The sequence below is a fragment of the Tamandua tetradactyla genome, chromosome 16, assembly GCF_023851605.1.
Source record: "Tamandua tetradactyla isolate mTamTet1 chromosome 16, mTamTet1.pri, whole genome shotgun sequence".
Classification (NCBI taxonomy): Eukaryota; Metazoa; Chordata; class Mammalia; order Pilosa; family Myrmecophagidae; genus Tamandua; species Tamandua tetradactyla.
Window position 1 is genome coordinate 10038054 of NC_135342.1, and position 7742 is coordinate 10045795.

The 7742-nt window shown below is 51.2% G+C and overlaps 1 long non-coding RNA gene across 2 annotated transcripts; it reads right to left on the bottom strand.

Annotated features, from left to right (window-relative positions):
- Positions 1 to 2172: 2172 nt before the first annotated feature.
- On the bottom strand, positions 2173 to 5930 carry LOC143658804 (uncharacterized). 2 transcript variants are annotated; one of them, XR_013163332.1, is made up of 3 exons: positions 5657 to 5930; positions 4689 to 4861; positions 2173 to 4453 (listed from the first exon to the last, which is right to left on the bottom strand). It is a non-coding gene; the product is annotated as an uncharacterized LOC143658804 (long non-coding RNA). The 2 variants fall into 2 exon arrangements; XR_013163333.1 differs by having other exon boundaries at positions 2173 to 3934; positions 4268 to 4861.
- Between the last annotated feature and the right edge of the window lie 1812 nt (positions 5931 to 7742).

Here is a 7742-nt window from a genome sequence, read left to right on the forward strand (position 1 = left end):
CCCCCCTCAGACCCGGGGGTCCAGGCCCCCAATCCCTCCTCCCTGAGACCCGGGGATTCAGGCCCCAAGTCCCTCTTCCTGTGAGGCACAGTTTAGCTCCTCCACCTTCTTCTATGAATAAGTATAATACTGACTTTTGGGGTGGAATTTCCTTTTTTCTCCTACCTCATCCTGCAGCCCCAGGATAATGGCAACTGGGGAGGGGCAGGCTCCCTGATCTTGAGGAGACATTAATCTAGGTCTTAGGTGCAAACAATCCCGACTCCCCACTTGCTTTGCTCTGTGACCTTGGATAAGTCTCTGCTCTTCCGGGACCCTCAGTGTCTTTCCCAGAAAAATGGAATAATCCCTATTTCTCAAGAGTCATGAGAAGAATCAATGAAATCCTGGAGGAGCAGCTGGTTCGGCTCAGTGGCTGGTCACCCTGTAGTTAGTTCTCTGCTCCAGTGCCCTTACTCATGCATTACCCAGTATAACCCCCCCTCGGGGACCACCACGCTTCTGAGGCAAAAGGAAAAGGATCCCCAGTTTCTCCATGTCTGGGCAGTTGGAAGCAGGAGCCTGTGCAGGGACTCAGAAGGACCTGTTCTACCTTGAAAATGCCATCCTCAATTCCTCCCTTCCCCGAGGGGCAGGCTCTGCCTCCAGAGCAGATCTCTGCAAGTCCCCCTCTCCTGACCTGCCCCAGACCTCTGCCCTTGCCTCCACTCTTCCATCGACAACCACTTAACCCTTGAACCAGCCGGCCCACTGCCCTGCCTCCAGAACACGCTCCTCGGACAAGCCAAAAGTGTTCCAGCCTCAGGCCCTTTGCACTTGCTGGAATCCTCTTCCCACTAGATTGGCACTTGTCTCATCATTTTGGTCTTACCTCTAAGGAGCTTTGCTGATCACTCTAATCTAATCTAATACATTCTCTGGCAAATGTATCTTTTTTTCCCCTTCCATCATAGCATTTTAGAGTCTCTTATTACTTTTGTTCGTGTATTTATTTTTGGTCAATTTTCCCCACCACCCACTTCTAGAATGTAAGCTTCGCTAGGGCAGGGCGTTTTGGTCTGCTTTTGTTTGGGACTGTGTCTCCTGAGTGCTGCTGACCACAGGCAGGCCCCCTTGCCCTTCCACTTCAAGGTGGGCTGGGCTAGACACTGGACAGTGGCTTCTGCCTCATCCCGTGCCGCAGGCGGCCTCGGCTCCAGCCAGGCGGCGCTCCTTCCAGGTCGGCCCCGGCCACACCATTTCACCGCCAGGGCAAGGAGGAGTCCTTCCTTCTGCTGCTGGTCTCCGGGCACTTGCCTTCTCCTCTTCGTTTCCCTACCTTTGCCGGCACCTCTGGAAGTGGCACCTTTATTAGATAGATAGTCTGTATCAAAATCACCACTGGGGAATGTCAGGTGAGGCAGCGGCTGAGGAAGAGAGTTTGGTGGTTCCCCCAAAAGTTAGGTATAATCTGTTCTATAACTGCTTATTAAAATGTATTTTGAAATTTATTGCTTTTTTGGTATATATGTTATATTTCACAATAAAAAATGTTTTTTAAAAAAAGAATGCATGTGCTTGTAAGTTGTATCAATAATAATAATTAAAAGTTATTTATTACATAAAAGTTTATATGTAAGAGTCTACAAAGGCTTCATGCACTACAGTAACTTCCCAGAAACCTACAACTTGCAGCTGGGTCCCTGGACCAGATAAGTCCTGAAACCTAGAGGGCCCAGCCTCTCTAGAACATCAGCTGGTTCCATCTCTCTACCCCATATTACTGACAGCCCCTTCCAACATGAAAAAGTTAGAATGGGCATAGCCCAAATACCCCTAAAGAGTGAGATAAAAAGATCAAAGATGAAGTTATACAGAGAAGGTAGAATTTAACAAATAAATATGATTGCTGAATCATTAAATTGACATCTCTTTTTAGTCTCCAGTATCTTGGAGCAGCTAGAAGTAAAAACTTAAAATGTGGAATTGCAACCCATGTCAAACTCAAATTTGTTCTACAACTAATTATTGTGCTGTGCTTCAAAATGTCTTGTTTGGTATATATGTTATCTATCACAAAAAAGGAAAAAAAAGTTGATTTTAATGATAAACATACATTTATTCCTTCTCCTATATTCTGGAGCAGCTAGAAGGAAAAATCTAAGAGGATGGTATGGTAACCCATGACAAACTCTGGGATCTGTTCTGTAACTGCTTGTTAAATAGGGCTCTGAAAATTGTTGCTTTTTTCTTTCATTGCTTTGTGTATATGCTATATTATACAATTTAAAAACTTAAGCATAAAATTATCACATGACCCAGCAACCCTTGACATATTGCCCAAAAGAGCTGAAAGCAGGGACTCAAACAGATACTCGTATGGCCACGTCCACAGCAGCATGATTCACAAAAGCCAAAAAGATGGAAGCAACCCAAGTGCCCATGCCCAGACGAATGGATAAACTGAAGGGTCTCTGTACAATGGGGCAGGGTTCAGGCGTGAGAAGGAACGGAGTTCTGGCACTTGCTACAATGTGGATGAGTCTCGTCATGCTGGGCGAAACAGCCAGGCATAGGACAGACATCGTGTGATTCCATCCCCGTGAGATACCTAGACTAAGCAAGCCAGACAGAGAGTTTGCAGGTTATTGCAATCAGGGACTGCAGGACGGGGGACGGGACATAGTGCTCAGCGGGGAAAGAGTCTCTGTTTGGGGTAATGATGCAAAAGGCTCGGTAATGGATGGCACAACACTGGGGACATGATAAATACCACGGAAATGCACGCTTAAAAATGGTCAAGGGTGGTACGACAGTGGCTCAGTGGCTGGGTTCTCGCCTGCCATGCCGGAGACCCGGGTTCAATTCCCAGTGCCTGCTCATGCCAAAAAACCAGGAAGGGTTGAAATGGGAAAATATATGTAATATATGCTTCCACAATAAAGAAGAATTCCCACAGCAGGGTGCTGCCTCCTTCCCAGCAGGATCCTATTGGCCCCACTCGCCTGCTGGCTTGTATTATTCTTCCTTGAGTGTCTCCCCCATGCTAGGGGCTTTATGAGGTGCCAAGGCCTGGAGTCCCCTGAAGAGATGGCGTTTAGAAGTTTAGGAGTGTGAAATGTTGCTGCATTTTCACACCTTTTAAGTGAAATAAAAATTTAGGGGATCCGGAGTTACCTTTTATGCTTCATCTGTCCGACGAGCAAAGATCCAAAGATCGAAGAACCTGGTGACACCCTGGGCTGGGGACGCCACCTGCTGATGGGACTGAGATTGGGTCCCTCTCTAAGGAGGGCTCTGGGGCATCGCCTATGAGAAGTACATGCCCCGCACATGCCCTCTGGCCTCGAGGCCACGTCCTGAGTTTTATGCTGCGAGGGCCTCTTGCACGCTCACGGATGAGGCTCATCCAGCAGTACTGCCTGCAGGGCTTAGGGGTGACAGAATGCCCCGGCGCCGTCAGGAGGGGCTGGCACGAGTCACTGGGGTCCATTCGTATGGTGCTTGCCCATGCAAAAAAAAAAAAAAGGAAAAAGAGGGTGGTGGCTTCTTTCCAAGTAAGTGCAAAGCAGCAAAGTACAGGGCACGGGGCATTCTGATGTAAAAAGAAACACGTAAACCCACACCTGGGCTCGTGTGTGCACATCAGACCTCTGAATCGGTTTGCTCGACAGCAGCGTGATTGACATTTGTGGCCGGACACTTCCCCATGGTGGGGACAGTCCTGTGGCCCTGGCCTCCACCCATGGGATACCAGGACACCTCGCCTCGCCAGCCACAACGACCAACCACGAGCCCTGGGAGGAGACACCAGTTCCTGGGGTGGGGGGCAGTGGTGGTGGTCTCTGGGGAGGGAAACTGAGGCAGGAGTCGTGCTTTCCTCCACATCCCCTCCTGCGCGTTTCATCTTTTTGCACCTTGTGCATGCAGAACCTCTTCGACAATAAGTCATCTGCTAGGATGGAAAGCTGGGAGTTAAAATGAAAACAGGAGGTTCTGGAAGTGGTCCCGCACCTTGCATGCTGGGTTCTCGGTTGGGGGGTGCCTCAAGAACAGCAGCGTTCCTCCCGGGGAATCGTCCCCTCTATGATGTACCAGGCTCACCTATGCTTGACGCCGGGGACCCCTGTGGTCTCCTGATCCTCGCTGGCCATCCCCCTCCCTGTACGCCAACCCAACTCGGGGACAAAAGCCCAGACACCGAGGCAGGATCAAGGCTGCCCATTCACCCAATGCAGGCCCCTCAACCCCTGGGCCCTCTCTGCAACCCAGCAACCCGGCCCAGTACCTGCGGATTCCACTTGCACCGAGTCATTGATTTGCACTTGCCAAGGGGTTTGCATGCTGCGTCTTGACACCTCTTTTTGGCGGTTTCTTTGGTGGTTTTAGGGGAAAGGCAGCTTCTCCCTAGCCACGCAGGTGGTCAGCTCTGCAAATTGGGCATTCACATCTGGCTTTTATTTGACTCAGGCTGCTTTTAAAAAACGTTATCAATTACTAACAGGTTCGAATAAAGAAATTTCACACTGGAAATCTGGATTTCTGGATTCTTCTGGGAAAAAAAAGGGGAAGACCTGGCAGCAGTGGCCCTGCATCCTGCTGGGGAAAGATGCTGCTGCTAAGTGTCCCCTGCGGAAGGGGCTCCTGCTCTCAAGTTAGATGCAGCCCCCCACCCCCACCCCCGAGGCCATGGGCAGGCCTTTTGTTACCTGCGGCCACTGTGGGTTTCTGAGTTTGCAGCCTCTACATTAGAGTCTTCCAAGGTCAGGAGGAAATGGCAGGGGCACAGCAGCTTGCAGGGACCAAGAGTCCTGGGATTCTGGTGTCCTGAACAGGCCATGCCCTTGTTGTGTGGCCCGAGATGCTGTAAGCCTCAGTTTCCCTGTTTGCAATACGGTGGGCAGGTTGAGGGTCTCCTGATCCCCGAGGCCTCTGCAGAGCAATCTTTGAGGTTTCTTACATGTTGACGCTGCTTCCTTTGTTCCCTCTGTGAAATGCTGCCGGTGGATTACATCAGCGGTGCCCAAAGGCTGGCCTGGCTGTAGAAGACTCGCTAGGCACTGTGGCTTCTCTGGGCCCCTCACAGCCTTTTTAAGGCCCATGGGGAACCCACTGGGCTGGGACTGCGCATTCCTCCCAGACAGGGATGGGATTGTCCCCAGGCCCATGGGAGGCCTCTGGGAGCAGCTGCCGAGTGAGCGAGAGCGCCCTGGACAGCAGGCCCTGATCTGGGGGTCTGTAGGTAGGACTCGGGGGGGGGGTCTGCCCACGGTCCGGGGGATGTATCTGCACGTGGTTTGTGCATGGTCCTTCCGGAGGTGTGTGCCTGCTGTCTTCCGTCTCTCTTTAGAGTGCTAGACAGCGTGAGAACCGGACGCTGCTGGTCGTTTGCCTCAAGCAAGTCCCCTTCCCTCCCCAGGGGCTCCCCCAAAAGGAGGGGTCCATGTTCAACCCAGTTTGTCATCAGAGAAATGCAAATCAGAGCCTCAGCGAGATGCCACGTCACATCCACCCACTTGGATGAGTATTATTAAAAGATAATAGTAATGACAAGTGTGGTTGAGGACGCAGGGGAATGGGAGCCCTCGTGCACTGCTGGGTGGGCCACAGCGTTTGCTGCCACAGGTGACTCTGATAGGCTGAGACTGTGCCGTAGCCATCTCCGCAGGGGACTTACCTCCAGCCTGGGCCAGTGGGGTTTCGGCTTCAGACTCTGTTTCCTCCAGCATCTCTGCTTTCCTGAGGCCCAGGGCCTTTTTGGTCTTGGGAATGTAATTTTCCTCCCACCATTTAAGGATCGTCATTCTAGAGGCATCAAGGCCTGCGCCTCATGCTGTGCTCAGTCCTTCTCTGGTTCCTGGGGAGGATGATGGACTGGGGGAGGGGAGAGAGCTCTCAGGTGACCCTTTCCAGCCTCTTCTTGCTGGCTTGGTGGCCGGTCCCTCTAACCTCACCCCGTCAAATGGAGATACACGTCCCTGACCTCCCAGCCTCTAGTCTCTCCTCTTTGCCCCCAGTGCTTGGCCCCACAGCTGACCCACCCCTCCCTTGCTCAAGACTCTTCCGTGGCTCCCCAGTGCTCCCAGGACAAAGCCCCTGCCTGACGGTCCTTCACGAGCCTTTCCTCCACCTCTCTTCAAGGTATTTTTGGACAATTCTTTTGCCCCTTTCTTTTTCTTCTTATAATATATCTGGCCTATTTCTGCATGTCAGTATGTGGAGCGCTTTCCTTTCTCGGCCTTTTTCATGGCTGCATGTGGACGGATCATCAACCCTGTGTCTCCTGGCCCAGCGGTGACCAGGCCTGCTCGCCGCATCCCTGCTGCTCATTCTCCCCTCTGCCATCTGCCTCCCATGGAGCAGCTGGGGTGGCTTTTCAAATGCTCACCTGCCCTGTCCTTCCTCTGGTCAAAATCCTCCCTTTGATCTCTTTGCATCGAGGATAGAAGGCCCAAAGCTCGGATTTCTGTCTGAAAACCCTCCCTCTACCAAATGCCTGAAAACACGGATGAAAATCTCACCGACAACCGATATTCACAGCAGCATTATTGATAGTAGACAGAAGATGGAAGCAGCAAAGTGTCCATCGGCAGAAGATGGGGAGAGAAAACGGGGTGGATCTGCTCGACGGAATGTGATTCTGCCCTAAAAAGGAATGAAGTTCTGATTCACGTTACAACCTGGCTGAACCCCGAAGGCATTGGGTGGAGTGAAGAAAGTCAGACACAAGAGGACAGAGGGTATGAGTCTGCTCAGATGAAATAGCTAGAAAAAGCAAATTCATGGAGACAGAAAGCAGATTAGAGGTGACCAGGGGCTGGAGGCAGAGCCAGTGGGGGAGACACTGCTTAATTGGGCCAGAGTCTCCATTTGGGGTGATGAAAGAGGCTTTGGTAATGGAGGTGGCAATGGTAGTACAACCTGGTAAAGGTCATTTGCAGTGCTGAACTGTGCACTTAAAACCGGTTAAAATGGTTGGGTGTAGAGTGTTTGTAAATAAAAATGAAGAAAATTAAAAAAAAAAACCCACAATAGTGGTTAACACGGGACAGTTTATGCTATACTACGTTACCACAATACGAAATAAAACTTTAAAATATCATAGCAGAAAGCTGGCTGAGGTTGGAAGGAGGCAAGGACAGGGAAATCACAGGTTTTCAACAAACTGAGGCCTGGTTGCCCTCTACAGGCGTCGCTGGGCTCCGTAGCCAAAGAGTTTCATTTAAATGGCCCAGCGACGAATGACAGCCAGGCTTTGGGTCACACAAAGTGGCGAATTAGAACCCAGACCCCATCCGCCCCACCAAGGGCATTAAACAAACAAACAAAACATCTAATCGCAGGTGCAAGGAGATGGCGAGAAAGCATATCTATTTGGGACTGGACTCTGGCTTGAACATTACTTTCTCTTCTAGAATTTGAGGCCATGGGCGAGATTTGGGTCAGAGAGCCCCAGGGGGGTGGGGGAAGGGGAGGCGATGATCATAAATGGTCCCGAGTTTGCTATACTCCTGAGTGATAAGAGCACAGAACTCATTTTGCGGGGAACCGCCCCCCCCAGCACTCAATATGCACAGGATTTCCCCAGATAAAGTCCCACTTGGATACGAGTCCATTTCCCAATACTGCAAAGCACGTGGGGAACTAAACCACTGTGAGTTCGGCTGGGACCCCAACTTCTCGTGACAGCCCTCGAGACCCCTTCCCCCTCCCCAGCACGCCCCTCCCCCTCTCCTAGTTCCTGGCACGTGGGGGCGGCTCTC